Here is a 22573-nt window from a genome sequence, read left to right as displayed (position 1 = left end):
TATTCAAATTATTAATTGGTTATATTCGGCCTCCTGTCACGACGCCATCTTGATGAGATCAAAATCGGAACCTCAAAATCAGCTGATTGCAACGTAAACAAACAAACAGTAATACATTTGTTTTACGCGTTTACCTTGTTTAGTGCACAAAAATTAGTGAATTTTGAATCGACTCTCTCACAATAACTTATCGCTTTACCTAAAATACAACAGACAGTGTTTTGGGATGTCAAGTGGAGATAATTTTCACAATTTGAGAATCGCGATGAGTATCAAAACATCGCAGTGTTTGGGGCTCGAAACGCGAGGGGCTCAACGTAATCGGTATACTTTCAAATGGCTGGTGCTCACATACCGGTGTCAGATGGGTGGTTATATTAGTTGATCTGGGCAGCCGGTTGCCGAGAAAAATCTTAATTTATTGTTTGAAATATTAATATCAAATGTGTTTTTACTACGTGTTCAATATATCGATATATGTTATCCCCAGCACCTGTTAATAAATTCCTATACTTTTAAGAAAAAATATTCAAATATTGTTAAATTCAAGTTTTGTGTTTGGAAATGTCAATTGTATTACTTTTTAATGGATTTCATGGTTTGCGACCAATAGGCACTTTGCCATTTTATGTTTTGTTTTCTGAAAGCTGAAACATTTATACATAAAACATCCAAAAATTTGCGATGGATATTTTCTTCTAATCATAGTTTTTCGAAAATTGCAAGTTTGCGTAGTTTCCGTGTTTTTGCATTTCTCATATAAAATGTTATGTAATCACTGTGAAAACCGACTTTTACCATATAACATTCGACTCAATTCGTCGAGTACGTAAAATGTATGTGCGTGCGTATGTGTGTGTGTTTGTATGTAACGTAGTATTTATAAGTATTTTGCACTTACTTTTTTTGGAGACAGCTTGACCGATTTTCACAAACTTAGATTCATATGATATGTAGTCCGATACAAAATTCCTGAATTTTGTTTGGATCTGACTTCCGGTTCCATAGTTATGGTGTAAAATACGCAAACAAATGTGATACTAAGTGCATGAACTTTTTTTGGAGATGGCTTCACCAATTTTCACAAACTTGGATTCAAACAAAAGGTCTTGTGGTTCCATACAAAATTCTAGAATTTTGTTTGGATTTAACTTCCAGTTCCGGAGTTATGGGTTGTAATGTTGATTTTGTTGATTGTTGTTGATTTTTACAAACTTAGATTCAAATGAATGAATGAATGATCCCTTACAAAACATCTGAATTTCTCCTAGATTCAAGCTCTGATTGCGGAATTATAGGGTGATTAGTAGAAACATACCAATTTCAAATTACTTACTCACTTTTCTCAGAGATGACGTGAAGGATTTTTAAAAACTTAGATTTAAATTATTGGTCTTATCTTTCATCTGGATTCGACTTCCGATTCCGGAATGATATAGTAAAGTATGTAAAAATATACCATCAGTTAAAAAGGCGAAACATAAAACGTAAACAATTGTTTAAATCGGCCTCAAAACTCCTCCAATCGGTAGCCATTATCAGTAAACGACCAAACAAACTGATTACGATATCTTTTTAAGGGAGGTAGGGTCTAAATGTTGAAAAAATCATCATATTTGAGATTTTTTTTCAGAATTATCGTGCAACAAAATAAATTCAAATGTTTTGCATGATAAAAAGTATCATTCGAACAACATTTTGTAATTTTTTCGTGGAAAAATATTGAGAAATTAGTATGTGAAGAGGTATTTTTGAGAACGCTTCTTAAAAATCATGATTTGCAGTGTCCACTGTATCTCAGCATAGGCTAATCAGAAGTGAATAAATCAAAGCAGCATATATAGAGTAGAAGTTTTTGTAGACCCCAACGTTTCTGTTTGATTTTTATTAATTTTAGGAATATTTTGTGGTTCAAAGTGAAAACTACGATTTTTCTCGTAAAAATCCGCCATTTTGTAGCTGTAGAACCTCCTCAAAGTAACAAACAACGAAAAAAAGGATGGGATCTGTTTTTTTTATATGTAGAAAGTCTGTGTAAAATTTGAAAAATATTGGTTCAATAGTTTTTGAATGATGGTGAACACGGACTTTCAAAACCTGCTTTCGAGAAAGACGCGCTTAAAGTTTTTTGCTTATTAAATCAGTTGAAACAATTTACTACTCAAGGGGACCTGTAGGCCCATAATTTGCTGAGTTTGGTTCCGATAGGCTTGAAAATTTCACAGGATATTCTTGAAAAGTTTTACTATGGGAAAAATACAACGAAAATAATAAATGATTTTTAAAAAGTGTTAGACCCTACCCGCTACTTAAGAATCAGGGAAAATTACTTTGGAGAATAGTACAGTATTATATATGATAGTATGATGGGATCAAGATCATTTCGCCGAAAGCCCTTTCGCCGAATGACCGTTTCGCCGAAAGCCGTTTCGCCGAATTTCTTCATTAGTCTTAATATCGTGATTGGAATTGATTAAAAAAAAAGACAAATGAAAATTGATTATGTTTACTCCCATTTTGTTAACCTACAATGGTACATCTGAAATGATCCACACAATTTTTTAGGTTTATTCATGATTCAGATAACTGAGTGTAGGTGAAAAAATATCTAATGTGGTTTCGCCACATCGTTTTGTTCGTACGCTATCCGACCTCGCTACCGTCCACCAACTGAAGCAAAGAAACCTAGCTCTGAGTAGACCGGGCAAACGAGGCGGTTACAGATTTGTATACAATAGGTCGTCGCTTCCGACGGCGTGTCGGTGGCCAACTTAGCGAGTTTGTCCACCGAGCCATCTTGGCTTCGGCTATGTGGCTGAGCCACATCAATTATCCAGGAGATAAAAAAACAAATAGATATTTTTGATGAATAACCAGAATTCGCAGTTTCTTAATAAATTATGTATTCAAATGTATTCACAACTACCCTTTCGGCGAAATGGCCCTTTCAACGAAATAATCCTTTCGGCGAAATTACCCATTTAACGAAACGACTTTCGACGAAATGGCATTCGGAGAAACGACTTTCGGCGAAATGGCTTTCGGAGAAATGACCCGCTCTCGTATGATGGATATGAGAAAGGTATCATTACACCACTAGGTGAATTGCAACAGATTTTTTTATTAATATTATGTGACACTGCTCTAGATATTCCCTGGGCTTTGGATGATGAGCTACAGGGCGCGTACCCCCGCTTGTGGATGGGGGTGGGAGTCAATTTACACTTCGCGTATTGACAAAGTCGGACCATACCGAGATCGATCGATCGTTCGCTTATAAATGTAAAAGATGAAAATTATTATGTTGTCTGGATCGATCACGGAGTGGACAGGACTAATAATGCTTGAAATTGACAATAGGTCATTAGGTGGTTTCGAGCATTCTTATGCCTGGAATTGATCACCAATTTGAATTATTTTGATCCAGTTGGGATGAATAGTAATATATCATATTCGTCCTGAACTTGATGAATTTAATTCTAAAAGGAGGACTATTGTTATCAGGAATAGGAGTAAATTGATATCTAATGAACCGTTTAGGAACTTTCAAACCTTTCCGATCCGGCTCGGTATCGGTAATGTTTACAAATTGCAATGACGGCAAAACTGATTAATCGGGAAAGGTTTGAATATACTTAGATTTCTCCAACTTGGACACAGATGTCACCTTCTAACTAAGAGTGTGAGATGTGTGTTTCTGGAAGAGAACAGTTCACGTGGACCATTTCATCCAATCACACCTAATATTTCTTCACGAAATACATGTAGTTCTTGTTTCCTGGATGCGTGCCTAACTTTAGAAGGCCCAAAACTTAGTTTAGACCTAAATTGCTCAAAAGCAGTCAAAATGATTGAAAGAGAGAAAGTCAATAATATAAACTGTGACAGAATAAATATATACTAGTGCAGTGTGCCTAAGTGCATATATCGTTAAATAAAGAATTAGAAAAGTTCACAGAATTTCAAGCAATCCTTCCATTGTTTACATATTGTGACTTTCCTGGGCAATCTAGTGTTAAATTATAAAATTTATCAAGCTTACTAACTCCTGATTTTATTTTATTTTTATCACAAGAAACTATCAAAATAAAAGATTATAGACATAAACCTATCAATGATAGGCCGGTTTCCACCGTTTCGTTACTAGTGTTCATGGGCACCATAGCCTAGTTCGTCCGGTATGGAAAGTGTGGATCGTTGTAACCCCCCCCCCCCTCGGCCAGAGTAGCCAATAAACGGAAAAAACACTGACACTGCCCTTGATATATATATATATATATATATATATATATATATATATATATATATATATATATATATATATATATATATATATATATATATATATATATATATATATATATATATATATATATATATAAATATATATATATATATATATATATATATATATATATATATATATATATATATATATATATATATATATATATATATATATATATATATATATATATACTAACACAAACAAACCACATGAAAAGAGATTCGGATACATCAATTTAGGCAAAGTCGAAACGATACGCCTTTGGAGGTATTAAACGAGAAGCAAACACGTAATAGTATGTTGTAAATTAGCTCTTTACATGCAATTAAAATTATGCAAATAGGAAGGATGAGAAAATACAAAATCAATAGTTAAATGAATTGTTAGAAAAATGTTAAAATTTATTAAAAAATACATTATGCTACATTCCGGCAATGATTTATTTGAACAGGAAATCCAGAAACAGCTGGACTATTATAAAGCACAATTTGCTATGCTGAGTATCAAGCCGAATCCAGAAACACAACCCATGCCGCTCGAAAATCTACCAAAGAGTGAGAAATATCGATCCAGTCCGGATTTTGTAAGTATCAATACGAGTATGTATATTTGAGTGTAGGCAGCCTTGGGTCATTTTTCATTGTTACTGTTAATAAAAGGTATTTAAAAATTCTTCACTCAGGCATTTTAGTAAACCTCCTCACCTTCATTGTGAATTTTTTGTTCACAGATTCTTTCGTAATTTATACTAAAAATTTGCACTTGAAAATTTGTTTAGCATTTGGCCCAGGGCACCCTCCATGACGGCTGCCTTTGGTCACAATCATCAATAAGAAGCAATATCGTAAAAGATATATGTCACATCATGTAAGTAAATATGAAAAATCAGTTCGTGCTCGCATCTCATTCGACACAGTCGAAAATTGCTCACGGTCGAGACGATAGAAACAAAGACAATACAGTGCAGTGAACAATAGAGTGTACGAAATGGGCAAATACGATTTAACAAAGCCTGAAACTTGGCTTACAAGACCAAATTCAATTTGTATTGATTTCAAGCGCTGCCAAGTTAGACCAGCAGCAACCGAAAATGAAATCTTGCTTAAGGAACTAATGCATCTAAACGTTAATGATGTAAATGAGATTCAATTCAACAAGACTGTTTGTACATTATGTTCAAACGCGAAAGAGATGCAATTGCATTTGCTTCGGTTAATAACGGGGTGCACAGTGTTGATCAAGATAATGTTAAATATAAAATCCCTGTGTACTTAGTGGACAATGCCATAGAAGTACGCGTGCATGACCTTCCCCACAGACCAGCAATCAGTTTGTTCGGGAAAGTATGTCGCAGTACGGTGAAGTTCTTTCCATCGAAAGGGAAGTATGGCGGAATTTTTTTCCGGGTATTCGGAATGGCATGCGAGTGGTACGTATGCAACTATGTAAAGCAATTCCATCTTACATCATTTGTGATCAAGACGGCATACATCCGTGTAAAACACTGATTACGTATGAAAATCAACTGGTGCATGTCAGTTTTATGAACAACCTGCACACTACGGCAAACCTTGCACTGAAACTACGAAAAGAACATCTTCAAACAAAAACAAGGACAACCGCCCAACAACCGAAACTAGTGAGCGGCAGTACTCCTGTTGCACCATAAAACCAACCAGCAACTGCAATTAATACACAACAAGGCCCGTCAACAGCAACTAACAACGAACCCAAGACTGCGAATTATAAGGAAAACGAAGAAAAAACGGAAACCAACAACGATACCACCGATGCGGCAATGGAGGACGAGAATAGCCACGGGCAAAGTGCCCCTCAATCTTCACCATATAAAAATTGAAGCTCTTCTCCCCCTAGAAAAAGGGTGACAACGAGATCCAACGGTAAAAAATTATTTTATCTAATAAAAACATGGCTCATTCGGCCACGTAAAACTTGTACGCGAATTGGCCTAAATAAAAAAAAATTTATAAAAAAAATATGAAAAATAAAATTATTTGAGGTGAAATCGGTTTTTACACTTGACGCAATACTTTTGTTCGTAACGGCACATTTCAGGGGATTTATCTTTTTTCTCTGTTCATGAGCAATGTAATTATAATTGAAAATTGTAATGAAATATATAAAACCATAATCTCATATATACACTCAATTTAATTTTCCTCAGCAAAACTGAAGAATAAAAATTACAGTATTCTGCCAATTGAAAAGTTTTGAAACCAAAAATTTACATTGTCGTTGCGAAATTGATGTAATCAAAAATTGTTTATGCAATTTGGAGGTCACAGAAATGATTTACTTTACTTACAACAAAAAAATAAAATATATTCCATCGATATTTTACGAGAAAACACATGTGGTCACGGCTGATACCGGCCCAAGGCTGCCGATTCTCCCCAATCTATTAATTTGCTTCTGTAATTTATTCCAACGTTGAACTTTCGTAAAAGTAGCTGCACTATTTCCTAGATTTGTTTTTACTTATGACTTCTGGATTACAAAAACATAATACTTCAAAGAACGATATAATATATCGTAATACTTCAAAAGTGTCTTCGGAAGAGAAAAATTTCATTTTCAATTCGTTGTCTCAGTGTCTCAACATAGTAAAACGATTGTATTACTTGCAAAAAATCGAGTCCCAAAGTAGATTTATATATCCACTAACTAACAAAGTCTGCCAACTAGATGAATTTACCAGTTTTATTAAAAAATTTACCTTGTTTCGCCACCACGTTTGAAAAGATGAAATTTGAAAAGATGAAATTGAAAATTTTTCACTTATCGCGCTGTAATTCCGGAATCGAAAGTCGGATTTGGGTCAACTTTTCTGGGACTTTTTAAAGAATTTCAAAATCTTCCATCTCAGTTTGTAAAAATCGGTTAAGAAATTTCCGAGATCATTGAATGCGCATTTTCTCATAGATTTGCACGTATTGCCTTGTAATTCCGGAATCGGAAGTCGAATCGGGATAAAATTCAATATCGATCTATGGGACCATAAGACCTTTCATTTGAATCTGAATTAGTAGAAATCGGTTTAGTCATCTCTGAGAAAATCGAGTGACATTATTTGTCACATACACCAATACATATATACACACACTAATAATATTATTCTAGTTTAAGTTAGTGATTAATTAAGATTAGATATATCCTTGGCATCTTAGAGCTTAAGCAGTGAGCCTCAAAATCATACTATATTATTGAATAAAAAAAAAATACACACACACATGCACACACAGACATTTTGTGATCTCGATGAGCTGAGTCGAATGGTATATGCCCTCCGAGCCTCCGTTCAAAAGTCGGCTTTTACAGTGATTGCATAGCCTTTCTATATGAGAAAGGCAAAACACTATCTAGGATTCTAAAGCAGATTTTAAGAAGTTAGAATCTTCAGCTATTAATATATCATCGTCAAGTGCATTCAAGTATTTATAATTATATTCATGTTTTTTTTTAAATAACTATTTATTGGAATATGAGGTAAAATTAAATTATTAAGGTTTAAATTGGGTGTTCAGCCACAAGTGGTGACTTGTCAGCCCTATTGAATACATGATTTGGTTATTACCATGAGGACATCATTTGCTTCCGCAATTCTGAGATTTTTGTGTAGGGAAAATTCTAAACCTACTTGTATTGTGTAATGGGGAAAAGGAACTTATATACTAACTTACTAACTAATACAGAGAGCAAATCGATTCAATTGAAGATTGCATCGATTTTTGTCGGAATTTGATTATAATATTATGTGACATTACATCTAATGGTTCTATATTTGTGAGTCTGTGTAACTAATTTGTACTAAACCAGGGAGGACGCCTCAATATCATTTTCAGAATTTTATTCTGAATCCTTTGAAGCGTTTTCTTCCTGTGGAACAACAACTTGGCCAAATTGGTACTGCATTAAGCATGGCTGGTTTGAAAATTTGTTTATAAATTAACAATTTGTTTTTTAGGCAGAGCTTAGAATTTCTGTTTATTAGAGGATATAAACATTTAATATATTTATTACACTTTGCCTGGATTCCTTCAATGTGATCCTTGAAAGTGAGTTTTTTGTCATACGTTAAACCATTTTGCTTGATCAGACCATGTCAATTCCAAGTTATTCAATTTAAGAATGTGATTATTGTTTGGTTTAAGAAAAGAAGCTCTTGGCTTATGAGGAAAGATAATTAATTGAGTCTTTGCTGCATTTGGTTTAATTTTCCATTTTGACAGATAGTCACTGAAAATATTTAAGCTTCTTTGTAGGCGACTGCAGATCACTCTTAGATTTCTACCTGTGGCTAACAGACTTGTGTCGTCACAGAATAGCGATTTCTGACAACCAACGGGTAGAGTTGGAAGATCAGAAGTGAAAATATTATACAAAATTGGAGCTACGCTCGCACCCTGCCGAACACCTGCTCGTACGGGTAGCAATTCAGATTTACAATTCTGATAGCTAACCTGAAGAGTACGATCAGTTAAATAATTATGAATCATGTTGTTCAAATAAATAGGAAACTGGAAATCAGACATTTTTGCTATTAAACCTTTGTGCCAAACACTGTCGAATGCTTTTTCTATGTCTAGAAGAGCAACTCCAGTGGATAACCCAGAAGATTTATTTTCTTTTATCATGTTCGGCACTCTGACAAGTTGATGAGTAGTTGAATGTTCATGACGAAATCCAAACTGCTCTGGTAAAAAATGGAATTCTCATTTATATGAGACATCATTCTCAACAAAATATATTTTTCAAAAAGTTTACTGATAGAAGAGAGTAAGCTAATTGGTCGATAACTTGATGTTTCTGTTGTGTTTTTATCAGATTTGAGGATAGGAATTACTTTAGCGTTTTCCCATCTTTTTGGGAAGTAAACTAATGAAAAACACTTGTTGAAAATTTTAACCAAGAGTCTCAAGGCAACATCGGGAAGATTTTTAATAAGAATATTAAAGATTCCATCATTACCAGGAGCCTTCATGTTTTTAGGTTTACTAATAATTGACTTAATTTCATCAAAATTCGTCTCAATAATGTCATCTTGTAATAACACTTGAGTTAAAATATGATCATATTTCAGTGAGACTTCATTTTCAATAGGACTCACAACGTTCACATTAAAATTGTGGACACTCTCGAGTTGCTGAGCAAGTTTTTGAGCTTTTTCGCCATTTGTAAGAAGTATTTGATTTCCTTCCTTGAGAGCAGGAATTGGTTTCTGAGGTTTCTTAAGAACATTAGAAAGTTTTCAGAAAGGTTTAGAATATGGTTTAATTTGTTTAACTTCTTTAGCGAAATTTTCTTTCGCAAAAGAGTAAAAGAGTATGTTTAATTTCTTTTTGTAAATCCTTAACTAAGTTTTTCATAGCAGGATCACGAGAACGTTGATATTGTCGTCGACGAACATTCTTTAACCGAATGAGCAGTTGAATTTTGTCAGCGATGATAGGAGAATTTAATTTAGTTTGAGCTTTGAAAACTGAGAGATTTCTAGCTTCGATAATGTAATGATTCAAATTATCTATTGCTGTGATGATGTCCGCAGAATTTTCTAAAAAAATTTTATGATCCATATGATTTTCAATGTGAGAACTGTATTCAAACCAATTGGCTCTAAGATAGTTGAAAATAGAACTAATTGGATTATTTATAGCTTCATTGGAAAGTTACAGGAGTCAAAGTCAGCATGTGATCGGTTCACTACAAATGTCACTTTGATCTGTTAGAACCAGATCAATTGTAGACGGGTTTTTCACGGAAGAGAATCAAGTCGGATTACTGGTATGAAGAACTGTGAAGTGAGCAGCTGAGAGTTGATTATGAAGTATTTTATCATTACTGTTATTTTGCTACAATTCCACTGGACATGCTTAGCATTTGAGTCCCCTATTACGAAAAATTTCGGTCGATATCTTGTGACTTTTTGCAAATCGCCTTTAAAGAAATTTTATTGATCGCCGGAATGGCAAATATGCTCCAGCGATGAAATAAATTCCATGAATGGTTTCAACTTCGATTCCCAAGCTTTCATAACTTTGGTATTGAAAGAAGGTAAAAGTCGATGTTTAATTTGAGGTTGGACAAAAATGGCAACTCCACCACCCATTCCAGTAAACCTGTCAAATCGATGAACCACATAATGTGGATTGCTTTTCAATTTGACATTTGGTTTAAGAAAAGTTTCTGTCACAATGGCAATATGAATTTTGTGAACTTTGAGAAAATTATAAAATTCATTTTCACTCGATTTTAAAGATCGAGCATTTCAATTTAAAATATTCAAATAATTATTTAACATCACTGTTAAATTTTAAATTCATTGTAATATTATTTGCAAATTGAAATTTCCGATTTGAAATGCTTCAAAAAAAGATGAAGTCGAATTCATTCGTATGATCATTTGAAAAAGTTGATCTTGTAGGTAGATCATTTTATTTTCCGTTATATCGCCTAAATCGACTTCGTTTAAGGTGCCATGGAAGCGAGCTACAAATGGCAACCAAGAAACCACCTACCCTCCCACTCCACCTTCCGCTATTTTGCCCTGCCTTAGATGTAAACAAACCATGAAACACATTTTTTCTACGCGTAGGGGTAAATATGTTGCGTAGAATTGCTACTGCAATTTGGTGACATGATCACTCATCGTATTGATATATGTTTACGATAAACTATCAACTCTGAAGAATGATTTGTGCAAAACTTTTTCGGACCTTCATTAGAAGGTTTCTTCTTAGAATGTTATTATTTTTCACTCACCTCAAGATTTCAACTGCTGTTTATAGCTCTATGACATAAGTAAGCTTTATGAAACATTTTTGAGTTGTTCTTCACCGGTAAACTTATCCTCTGATCTAAACATTTTATTAAAAAACCTTTGAATAACTCACAGTTCTGGTTTTGAAAATTGAAAAAACCTTGCAATGCACTAAAAATGGCATTATTTTCAATTAGTCGCACATTGATATAGTTAAAATTACGGACCAAAACTACTTTCGTACGTCACCATCTAAAATTTCAAAAAAAAATTATAGAAAACTATAACATTTCAATTATTTCCATTTCAAACATTGCTTCCCCTCCAAGTTATCTGCAACCCTGTTGTCTTATTTACTGATGCTATGGAATGCAAAAAATAAACAACCAGTTCAAGTATTGTAATCTAATCAAAATGCCTCGTCCATCTAAAAAGAGGAATGCAGCGTTTATTTGCGAAAATCTATAGAAAACTAGATGGAATACGTTGATAGAGTGTGTTTTGGGTAGTGAGTATGTGCGGGACTCATCAGTTCAAACAGTGGAAGAACTGCCAGAAGTGCCGGTTCAAAACAATACCACGGAATTTAGAAACTGCACTGGATCCAATAATTTGGTATCAATAGGTAAAGTTCTAAAATATTTCCCTCAATATATGAAATTATATCATCAAATTTGCATGATAAATCTTTTCAGAGCAAATAACCCTCTCATCAAGTGCCACTTGACTGTTCTCTGGGTGAGGTCAAGGATGGCTTTTATCGTATCAAAGAACGTTCTTTGGCAACTCTTCAACGATAGAATCAGTGCCATAAAAGAGAGTTCGAAATCATCGCAACAACAAAAACCCGGCATGGCTCATTTAACATAGAATCGACACCAGTGCGAGAGCGAATTTCTCTCGATGATATTTCTGAGAATCAAAGGTTTGAACGCCGCTGTGGGGATCTTCTCTGAAGCAACAAACGGTCGCTTATTCTCGTTTCGCGATCCGATTCTATACAGGCAGTTGATAATTGCGATAGAATCATTTTACTATTGCCGCTTATTCTAACTATGTGCATATAATCTTTGTATAAGTTGTGTCTATGAAAATGTATGTGAATGCTCCACACAAGGGTTTTGAAATATTGCAACCTAGTATGAAAATCATCAAGTTGAATCATCGATTCGATTTTCTGCGATAATTGTCAACTTGCGATTGTCTCTTGGGAAATTCCACACAGCAACGATCATTATCAGACTGTATTTTTTTTAAGGGCCGAGAAATACTCAGAGTATGAAGTGGAGCGAAGGAATGTAGAAAAATTCTCTCGCGGTTCATGCATTGAATGACTCGAGTTCTTATAGCATCTTCTACTGGATTGAAAATGTTGTATACAATATAGATAGCAATATAGCAGCTTCTGTGAAATTTTCGGCAATCACCAATACTGGGTGAGGTTGCTTTCCTATCCGAAAACGATGATGTTGTCGACAAAATGGAAAATGTGGAATTTGTTGGTTTGTATTTTTTGAATATGGGTGCTTCATATTCAAAAATTAAGATTAATATAAAAAGCCATTGTAACAGAGTTTGTTCTGATTTCGTGTTACTATACTTAATCCATCAATGTAACAGCTTCTCCAATGTCCCAGTTTGCGACATTCTTGCTTGTCGTGACCTTCCATACATGAAACTTCTTTATCATTTAATTAAATCCATTGGAGTTCCAATTTAAATTTTATTTTATGTTAGACTGTTTTCTCTTCCATGAGTTCAACCAATAGCCAACTATAGGATATTGAATATAAGTGGTGAACTGATACAAACAAACCTGAAATAGTTATAAGATCATGTACAAAATAAATGTATTTTATTTAATGTAATTTAAATAGCAACTCGCTTGATAAAAACAGTGTTTAGATTAACTAATGAGTACCAACATACTAATATGATATTCGAAATGTATTAGGTTTAAACTACTATGCATTGTGGATGCCACGGCGAAGAAAAACTTATGTATATTGCCAATGAAATAAACGTAATTATGGAAAAAAAATGTAACAGCTTTCTTTTTACTTTGTAATGTAAGCAAAATTCCAAGAACCAAGCGAGGGCAAACAGTAAACTATCTTCTTTGGCACAATCATTATGTTCTTTTGGTCACATGATTACAATTTGTTAAATTCAGAATGAACATGAAGATGAGATATATCCACTCTGTTCTGCTAGGTGATTTGAATAGTTTCAATGTTTACATTTTGCTCTTGCACCTGTATCCCTTTCAGCACATTATACTTTTACATTTATTTTCCTTGGCTTCTGTCCACGGTCACCTTAAAGAAGCGAATGACATTGAAAGAATATTGGTAGGTAGACTACCATTAGAAGAAGATTTGGCCGATCTACCTATTAATAAATTGTTTTCGTTAGGAGATGAACTGCAGGGCATTCCTGTGTTTTGATTATTTATATTAGAAGAATTAAGTGGTAGTTACCAAAGCGTAACTGGCATTAGAAGAAGATGATAACGAGGTCGATCTACCTGTCAATAAATTGTTTTCGTTAGAAGACGAATTGGAAGGCGTACCTGGTTTTTGTTTTAAATTCGAAGAAATAAGTGCCTTCGAACAATTGGGTTTTTTGATTTTCAGGTATGTTCTGTAAATTTAAGGTCGTTGATTTGACTTGTTGTCTAAGCGAACGAGCGTTTAAATTTTTTCCCTGACAGGACATTTCAAATAATTGGATTTATGATTTCCATCGCAATTTGAACATGAAAATTTATCAATGGTTTTATTCATTGGATGAACGTCTTTCGAATGCGATTTACCACAATTCAAACACCGTATGGCAATTTTTGGTTCCATGGCTGAAGCCTTGGCAACGATGACATTGCGTTGATTTTGCAATACCATTATGCCGTTTATAATGTTTTCAATGAATTTTAATGTGGGAAATGAAACGTACTTTTTCTAAAGTTTTCAAATTGTTTACATCCCTTCGATTGAAGTGTATTAAATAAAGTTCATGGGAAATTCCAGAGCGTGGTTTAGAAGTACGATTCGCTCTTTTTTCATAAGTATTACTTGGGAAGGGGTAAAACCAAGCAATTCTTTTAGTTCATTTTTAATTTCATCAGTACTTTGATCATTTGATAAGCCTTTCAAAACAGCCTTGAATGGTCTGTCTGATTTTATATCATACGAATAAATTTTCTGAATTTTCTCGGACAAATATCGGATAAGACGTTCATAATCTTCCAATCCATCAACCAAGACTCGACATTCTCCTCTTCGTCCGATTTGAAATGAGACTTTTACTTCCGGGAGAAAAGTAGAAAGTTTAGTACGGAATGCTTTGAAGTCGGATATCATCACCATCACTGGTGGCATAGATTGTTGTTTCTTCCCAGAACGACAAGCGTCCATTTTGGGAATTTTTGAAGAATTTTCTTCTATGTCGCTACAATCGGATTCAGGAAGAATCTCGTAAATATTGTTAAACGTCATAGAATCAGCGGAAGGGAAGTCCGTCCGTTGTCTTTTTTACATTAAGATTCTATAAGATCGTGAATGTTATTAGAAAAATGTTGAATAACGGATTGTGATTTATTCCGTATTGAATTATTTTTAGCCTTAGTCTTGTTGCCTTTCCGGTTGGACGCAGGCATTTTTTAAATGAATGAAATATGAAATTAAATTAACTAGGCTAAATTAATCTTCGATTAGACTCCTAGTTTGGAAAAGTCTTGATAAAGACAGATTTTGTGGTAGTCTTAATAAAGACTGATTAGTCCGAAGAATAGTTCTTTGAATAGCTAGCCTTAAGAAAGGCTGATAAATTTCTTAGTCTTGAAAAAGACTGATTATATTAGAATATCACTCTTTGTATAGCCTTGGCATAGGCTGACTAATTGTTAGTCTTTAAAAAGACTGTTAGTGATTCAGGTAGCCTTGAAAAAGACTGAAGCCTTGAATCAATTAAACTCTAGGAAGCTAGAAAAAGTTTCCAGGAGTCAAGAGCTATACGCGTGCGGTGCGAAAGACTGTTCAACACCGACTGTATTAATCGCTGGATGCAGTGTTGGTGATTGCCGAAAATTTCACAGAAGCTGATATATTGCTATCTATATTGTATACAACATTTTCAATCCGGTAGAAGATGCTACAAGAACTCGAGTCTCTCAATGCATGAACCGCGAGAGAATTTTTCTACATTCCTTCGCTCCACTTCATACTCTGAGTATTTCTCGGCCCTTAAAAAAAATTGCAGTCTGATAATGATCGTCGCTGTGTGGAATTTACCAAGAGAGAATCGCAAGTTGACAATTATCGCAGAAAATCGAATCGATGATTCAACTTGATGATTCTCATACTAGGTTGCAATATTTCAAAACCCTTGTGTGGTGCATTCACATACATTTTCATAGACACAACTTATACAAAGATTATATGCACATAGTTAGAATAAGCGGCAATAGTAAAATGATTCTTTCGAAATTATCAACTGTCTGTATAGAATCGGATCGCGAAACGAGAATAAGCAACCGTTTGTTGCTTCAGAGAGGATCCCCACAGCAGCGTGCTAACCTTTGATTCTCAGAAATGTCATCGAGAGAAATTCACTCTCGCACTGGTGTCGATTCTATGTTAAATGAGCCATGCCAGGTTTTTGTTGTTGCGATGATTTCCGTTTTTTTCCGTTTCTCTTAGATGACACCGATTCAATCGTTGGAGAGTTGCCAGTGATCGTTCTTTGATACGATAAAAGCCATCCTTGGGTTTATTTAATGTTTATTTATCGTTATCGAAGCGGGCCTATACTTCAGAGAAATGTGATGTCGAATCCTTTGTAATTTGCATCAAATTTAATGCATTTTCTTTACGTCGAAAATATACTATCCATGGCCCAGTGTCACCCTCTGGATAATGTTTAGCCCTTGGAGTATTTAAGCTCTTACTAATATTCGGAATCGGATTTGTATGATCTTTCATGATCATTCATTCCGTTAACTGTTTTTTTTTTGTAAATCAATAATATCAAAATGAAATCCTATGTATAGTAAAATTTCAGTAATAAGAGAAAAAAAATTAAATTAAATTAAATCTACCTTGTTGCTGTTGTCTCTGTTTCTCTGTCGTAAAGAAAGATGTAAAGCTCATCCAACGATTTCCAATTGGCAGTTTTTGGTTATCCACGGAACCACTCGCGATCCCATTTCAACCAGAATATTAGTTGATTTTCTGAATTCGATTGGTTAAAATTTGGTACAACTAATCAATTGTTGTTTTAACTAAACTGTCATTTTTGTTTTTCGATTAGCAGAAGCGATAGTTGAAACAACTAATTTAACTGTTTGAAAAAAAAAATGCTGTCAATTAGTGAAGATACATACCTTTCAATTTCAACAAATATTTTAGTTGAAATAACTGGTGTTGTTATTGAAACAAAATTCTGTTAGTTGAAAAATAAATCGGTTTTATTTGTTTTAGACATTGCAAATAGTTGAATCAATTCGAACAATGTTAATGATTTGCGAAAATTTTAGTCAATTTATATTAGCTTGGGTGCATCAACGCTGGGAATTGGAATTTTGCGACGGCAATTCAAACGCTCCATTCAATCGCAGCGCGTTCTGTGTGTTTGAAACCCTTCGCTCCTGTTACTTTCATAAATTAAATTCATGTCAAAAAGCGTTTTATTGCTAATGCATGAACATCATCATCGGTATCAAACAGCTGGAAGTAAAACAGTTTGCTGGAAGTAAATCAATGATCGAATTTGAAGCATAAAATTTTTGCGCATACCTGAAAGATTACGAGATGATCATTCATTAACATTTTCTAATTTGTCACCAAATCTTTTTCATCTTAAACAAGGTTACACTTGTTATGGAATCATAAATTTCTCACTTGTTATGGAATCATAAATTTCTCAAATCGAATGGACACAATTTCACCAAACGCTTTAACCATCGATGTTGTTTTCATTGACATTTTGAAGCAACGCGAACAGATTTCAACTAAAAAAGTTGTTGATTTTGCATTGCAATTATTGTTTTGCTTTCAACTGTCTCCGGCATTTGACAGCATTCAAAACAACATATTTTTCAACTACTTGAATATATGCAAATCAAAAACCATATTGGTTGAATCAAAATAAATTAGTTAAATCAACTATCGCAAAAATCAAAAACTGCGATATCGCAATTCTATGATCGAAGGGTTCTCCGTGTCGTTTTCTGCTATCTCAGTTGCTCTGCCTTCGTTGTGGACACCATTGAAAATTGGTGTGCTGCCTGTTCCTGGTGGCGATCAAATGTGATGTTTGCAGTGTAGCACCACGTGATATGTATAGTAATAAAAGCTTGTAGTGAATACTCGGTGCTAGGAGAAGATTTCAACTATATCATAAACCCATCCGATGGTCCAGGGAAAAGCAAAACTATCACATCCAGTTTACAGCGAGTAGTTGAAGCTCTTCAATTGAAAGATGTTTTGTTTGATAATAAGAATAAAGAGTTCAGTTTCTTCAGATCTGGCTCGGCGTCACGCTCGGACCGTTTCTATGGCCCAAGAATTTTTGCCAATTCTGTGTTATCTACTGAAACAGTTCCAGTTCCATTCTCAGATCACTGTGCCGTAATCTTGAAAGTAAGGATTGAGCTAGACTCCCTGTCCATCAAAGGGCGTGGTTATTGGAAAATGAATACTAACATTTTAGAAGATGAACGCATTGCAGTTGATTTTACAAATACTCATAATACATGGAATTCGCGATCTATGTATTGCACTAATCACAGTAAATGGTGGGATGATCAAGTGAAAAGCAAAATTAAACAGTTCTACGAAGCAGAAAGCTGGTCACTCATTCTGAGAATAACTCTAGAGAAAAATTATTTCTATTCAATATTGACTCACTTAAATAATATGTAAAGTCTGGAGAAGATATCGATAAAGATATCGCCATTTTCAAATCCCGACTGATGGAAATCGAACATGATAGATTACAACATTAACCATAAATTAGATAGGTATTCCTTTACTCAAGATGAATCAATCAATATATATCAAGTATCAGCACAAATTCAAAGAAACGCGACAGCAAACAATTTAAAGCTCTTTGATGAAAATGTAATGACCCATTCAAATTGAAAAATATAATACTTAACCATTTTCTCAACAATTCGAAGCGAAACACGGCATCTTAGGATGAAATGAAAACATTATGCCACGTGAAAGCGTCTCTGACTGATGATCAACAAACACAAATCATAGAACCGATATCAATCGAAGAAATTTATGCTACACTTAAGGGGGAGGTAGGGTCTAAATGTTGAAAAAAATAATCATATTTGCGATTTTTTTTCAGAATTATTGCCCAACAAAATAGATCCAAATGTTTTGCATGTAAAAAAGCATTATTCGAACAACATTTTGTGATTTTTTCGTGGATCTCTCCAAAGTAGAAAACAACGAAAAGGAAAAGTTGGGGTCTGGTTTTTTATATGTAGAAAGTGTGTGCAAAATTTGAACAAAATTGGTGCAGTAGTTTTTTAATGACGATGGACACGGACTTTCAAAACTTGCTTTCGAGAAAAACGCGTTTAAAGTGTTTTGTTTATAAAATCAATGGAGTCGATCGAAGCAGAAATCTTGGGCCTGTGCGCCGAGCTCTTACTTCTTTGCAGTATGAGATAAACGAAGATAAAGGCCCATAACTTGCTGAGTTTTTTTCCGATAAGCTTGAAAATTCCACAGAATATTCTTGAAATGCTTTACTATATGATAGTACAAAGAAAAAAATAAATGATTTTTCAAAAGTGTTAGACCCTTCCCGCCCCTTAAGAGATGTACATAGAAGAAAAAGTCCAGGCCCCGATGGTTTAACTTACGAATGTTATCTAAAACATTTTGATGTTGTCAAATATGACCTATTCAGAATATTTAACAACTATTTCAATGGAAATGAGTGTCCTCCTAACGATTTTTCCGCAGGCATTATAATACTTATTCACAAACAAGGTAAGAATGATCTTGAACAATACAGGTCGATTAGTCTTTTAAATTTTATATCAAACAAGATATTGAACATAGACTGATTAAGAACGACACGTCCGATGGATTTCACCATATAAACATCGAGCTTTGTATCAAAGGACACTTTTATAATATTCATGGTGTGTATCGTCCCCCTAGCTTTGATTTTAACGAATTATCCGTTTACCTAGAAAGCTTGTTGTGTTCAATTCAACCGAAGCATACGTGTTTTATTGTAGGTGATCAGAACAAATTGGCTCAAATGGCACGTTCCCCTTGATATGGAATATTATTTGTAAACTTGACAACGTTAATCGTATTCGCAACGACACAATATTTAATGAACTAAGTGACCACTCTCAAATCTTAACAACTTTCAAAATACTGGCTGATGAAGAACCTATGACGTTAACGAAAAAAATAATTAACTATCGTCAGGTTACTCTTGATTTTTCCAATTTTATTAGTAGTATTGATGTCATTGAGAACGCTGAAACAGTTCTTCAATCTATAGTTTTCGTATATAACTCTCTACTCGAACAACATACAAGAATAATAACTAAAACAGTCACAGTGAAAGGTAATCATTGCCCATGGATGACCTTTGATTTATGGACACTAGTGAAAATAAAAAGCAATTACCTCAAACGTATTAAGCCCCCACGATCAGCATCTCAAACAAATGCTATCACATATCTCTAAAAAGGTCGACTCCATGAAAAAGGCGAAAAAAATATTATTACGAAAACCTTCTCATTAACGTACCTCATTCGAAATTTTGGACAAATCTTAAATCTACGTTCGGACTAACAAAAGAAAAGGATAAGATACGCTTGATCGATAGGGGCAACAACATTAATGACAACAAGGAAGTTTGTGATATTTTCAACAAATTCTTTTCAAATATCGGTAACGAATTAGCTAAAGCTATTCCTGTAAAATCATCTTTTTGTGAGTTTACAGGAATAGCTAAAGCTCATCTTTTATTCTCTGTAAACTCATCCTGACAGTGACATCAATTAACTAAATGGACAGTGACTAATTATTTACTCAATAGAAAGTGATTTAAGAACTCTTGATCAATATTTCAATGCGAACTTATTATCATTAAATGCCACAAAGACTAAGTATATGATTTTCCGTTCCACAAGGAAAATTATACCAACGCATAATCATCCCCAGCTTGGACACAATATTATTGAAAAAGTTGACTATTTCAAGTATCTGGGCAAATATTTCGACACCACATTAACCTGGGCTCACCACATAAAGTTTGTTGCCAAGCACGTGGCGTCGTACTGCGGTGTTTTATGGAGAGTCAAGTCCTTTCTTCCCCAGCGTGTGCTGTTGAATTTTTATTTTGCTTACATCCATTCACAGCTCAACTACTGGGTATCGGTATGGGAGCGAGCCGCTAGTTCTTATCTGAAGAAACTCCAAACTCTACAAAACAGATGCCTAAAAATCATTTTCAATAAACCCTTACTATTCTCGAGTCTATTGTTATACTCTGACAGAAACCATAATGAAAATTTTGTACAATGTTGCATCGTCCCGCTTACTTTTCAACGGGTTTTTTACAAAAGAGTTCAAAATAAGATGCTCTGTTCGGCAAGGATGTCCGCTAAGCATGATTTTATTCATCCTATATATAGAACCACTTATTAGAATAATCGATGACACAATTTCTGGTGTGCTTATCTATGATAAGTTCATTAAGATTATTGCCTTTGCTGATGATATCAATGTGTTTATTAGAAAAGACGAAGAATTCGATTTGTTAATGCAAACCTTACATTCCACCGAAATACATGCTAAAATAAAAATAAACAGCTCCAAATCATGTATTTTTGAGACTGATAATTGTAAGCTGGGTCCGTAACGACTTCGTGAGGTTAATGTGGTTAAAATATTAGGATTCGAAGTAACGAGTGAAATCTCTACAATCGTTTGTTTGAACTATGAAAGGATTATACACAATGCCACGTATATTCTGAAGACTCATACCATGAGAAACCTAAACTTGATAGAAAGAAGTTGATTAGTAAATGCTTTTGTCTTATCAAAATTCTGGTGCCGAACACAAATAGTTTCTCCCCACCAAAAGCATCTAAACGAAATATAGTCAGCGGTAGGACAATTCTTATGGAATATTCAAAACGAACCGGTACTGTATTATTATAGTAATCAAAGCCTACCAGTGAATGTCAAAAATTGGATAGAAGTTGCAGACAGTCTGAAAAACGAATCTGGCTTAATTATCATACAACAGTTAGTTTTTATCGTTTGTTCATATCACCAAAAATATAGTACCAAGAGTAAAAATTGAACACCCTCAAATCCAGTGGGAAATAATTTGGAAAATATTGCCTATAAGTTTATAGCCTCAGAAGATAGATCACGAGTGTTTGTGTTCTGCAACAATATAATAGCCAATAAAGAAAAGCTAGTAGTGTAAGCAGTGTATCGAAAATAAGCCATCCACAAATTTTTCTTCCAAATTACGATAAAAAACGATATTTTATTCAAACTAAAAATTGATCCTTTATTGTACGAGGTTAAACTTGAGCATAATGAAAACCGGGTGAAATTTAAGTTATTCCCTCACGAATTTTCGAACTTTTGATCGAACGCTCTTCATCAAGTTCCGGACAAGTGTGGCATCGCCGTTTTTGGACGCTTGAGCCCAAAACTCCTGCATGTTCCCAGCTGCCTTACCAGTCTTCTTGAAGACCCTCTTCACGATTGCCCAGTAACGTTCGATGGGTCGAAGCTGAGGGCAATTTGGTGGATTGATATTTTTCTCAACGAAATTTATACCCTTTTCCGCAAGCCAATTGAGTGGTTTTGGTATAGTGAGCCGACGCTAAATCCGGCTAAAACAGTGGAGGTATACTATGCTTCTTATATAAAGGCAGCAATCTCTTCTGGATCGATAGATTTCTGCATTCCTAGTTCCGGTAGTGTAAAAAATGGTTGACTTCAAACCACAGGAACATATTGCTTGCCATACCAATACCTTTCGACCGGATTTCTCTGCTTGAATTGACCTGTCCGCATCGCTCACATCCTCCCCAACGACGACAGTAAAGTATTGTGGACCTGAAGGGTTTTTGAGTACTCCTTTACATAAGTCTCATCATCCATCAGAACGCATGTATATGGACACTGAAAAAGACACAAATACAATTTCCGGGCCCTTGTTGCTGCTCGCTTCTTCTTTTCTATACTTTGTTTCGAGATTTTCTGCTTCTTGTAGGTCTTCAGGTGATTTCGCCTCTTGATATGCTGGATCATTCCGACACTCGTTCCTGCTTTTTTGGCCAAATCACGTATTGACATTGATTTTTTCTTCATGATTAAAGATACCACTTTCTGGTCTAGTTTCGGGTTGGAAAACCGGGTTTTCTGCCTCTTCCTGGTAGCTCATCCAAGGAATAGTGTTCCCAAAACTTATTAATGATGGTTTTAACACTGGCCTGA

At 34.6% G+C, this 22573-nt stretch overlaps 1 protein-coding gene across 4 annotated transcripts in view; it reads left to right on the top strand.

The window, feature by feature from the left end:
• The window catches only part of LOC131432819 (lysosomal-associated transmembrane protein 4B), a 290680-nt gene that overhangs the window by 248310 nt on the left and 19797 nt on the right, over positions 1-22573 (top strand). The window contains exon 8 of one of the 4 annotated variants that reach the window (XR_009229971.1): positions 4740-4871. The exons of the other annotated variants lie outside the window; for them this stretch is intronic. The gene's annotated coding sequence lies outside the window, so the exon portion shown is untranslated. The remainder of the gene's footprint in view (positions 1-4739; positions 4872-22573) is intronic. 4 annotated transcript variants of the gene reach the window in all.

This window comes from Malaya genurostris, chromosome 2 (assembly GCF_030247185.1).
Source record: "Malaya genurostris strain Urasoe2022 chromosome 2, Malgen_1.1, whole genome shotgun sequence".
Classification (NCBI taxonomy): domain Eukaryota; kingdom Metazoa; phylum Arthropoda; class Insecta; order Diptera; family Culicidae; genus Malaya; species Malaya genurostris.
Note: the sequence above shows the minus strand (reverse complement) of the source record. Positions and strands in the feature narration are given on the sequence as shown.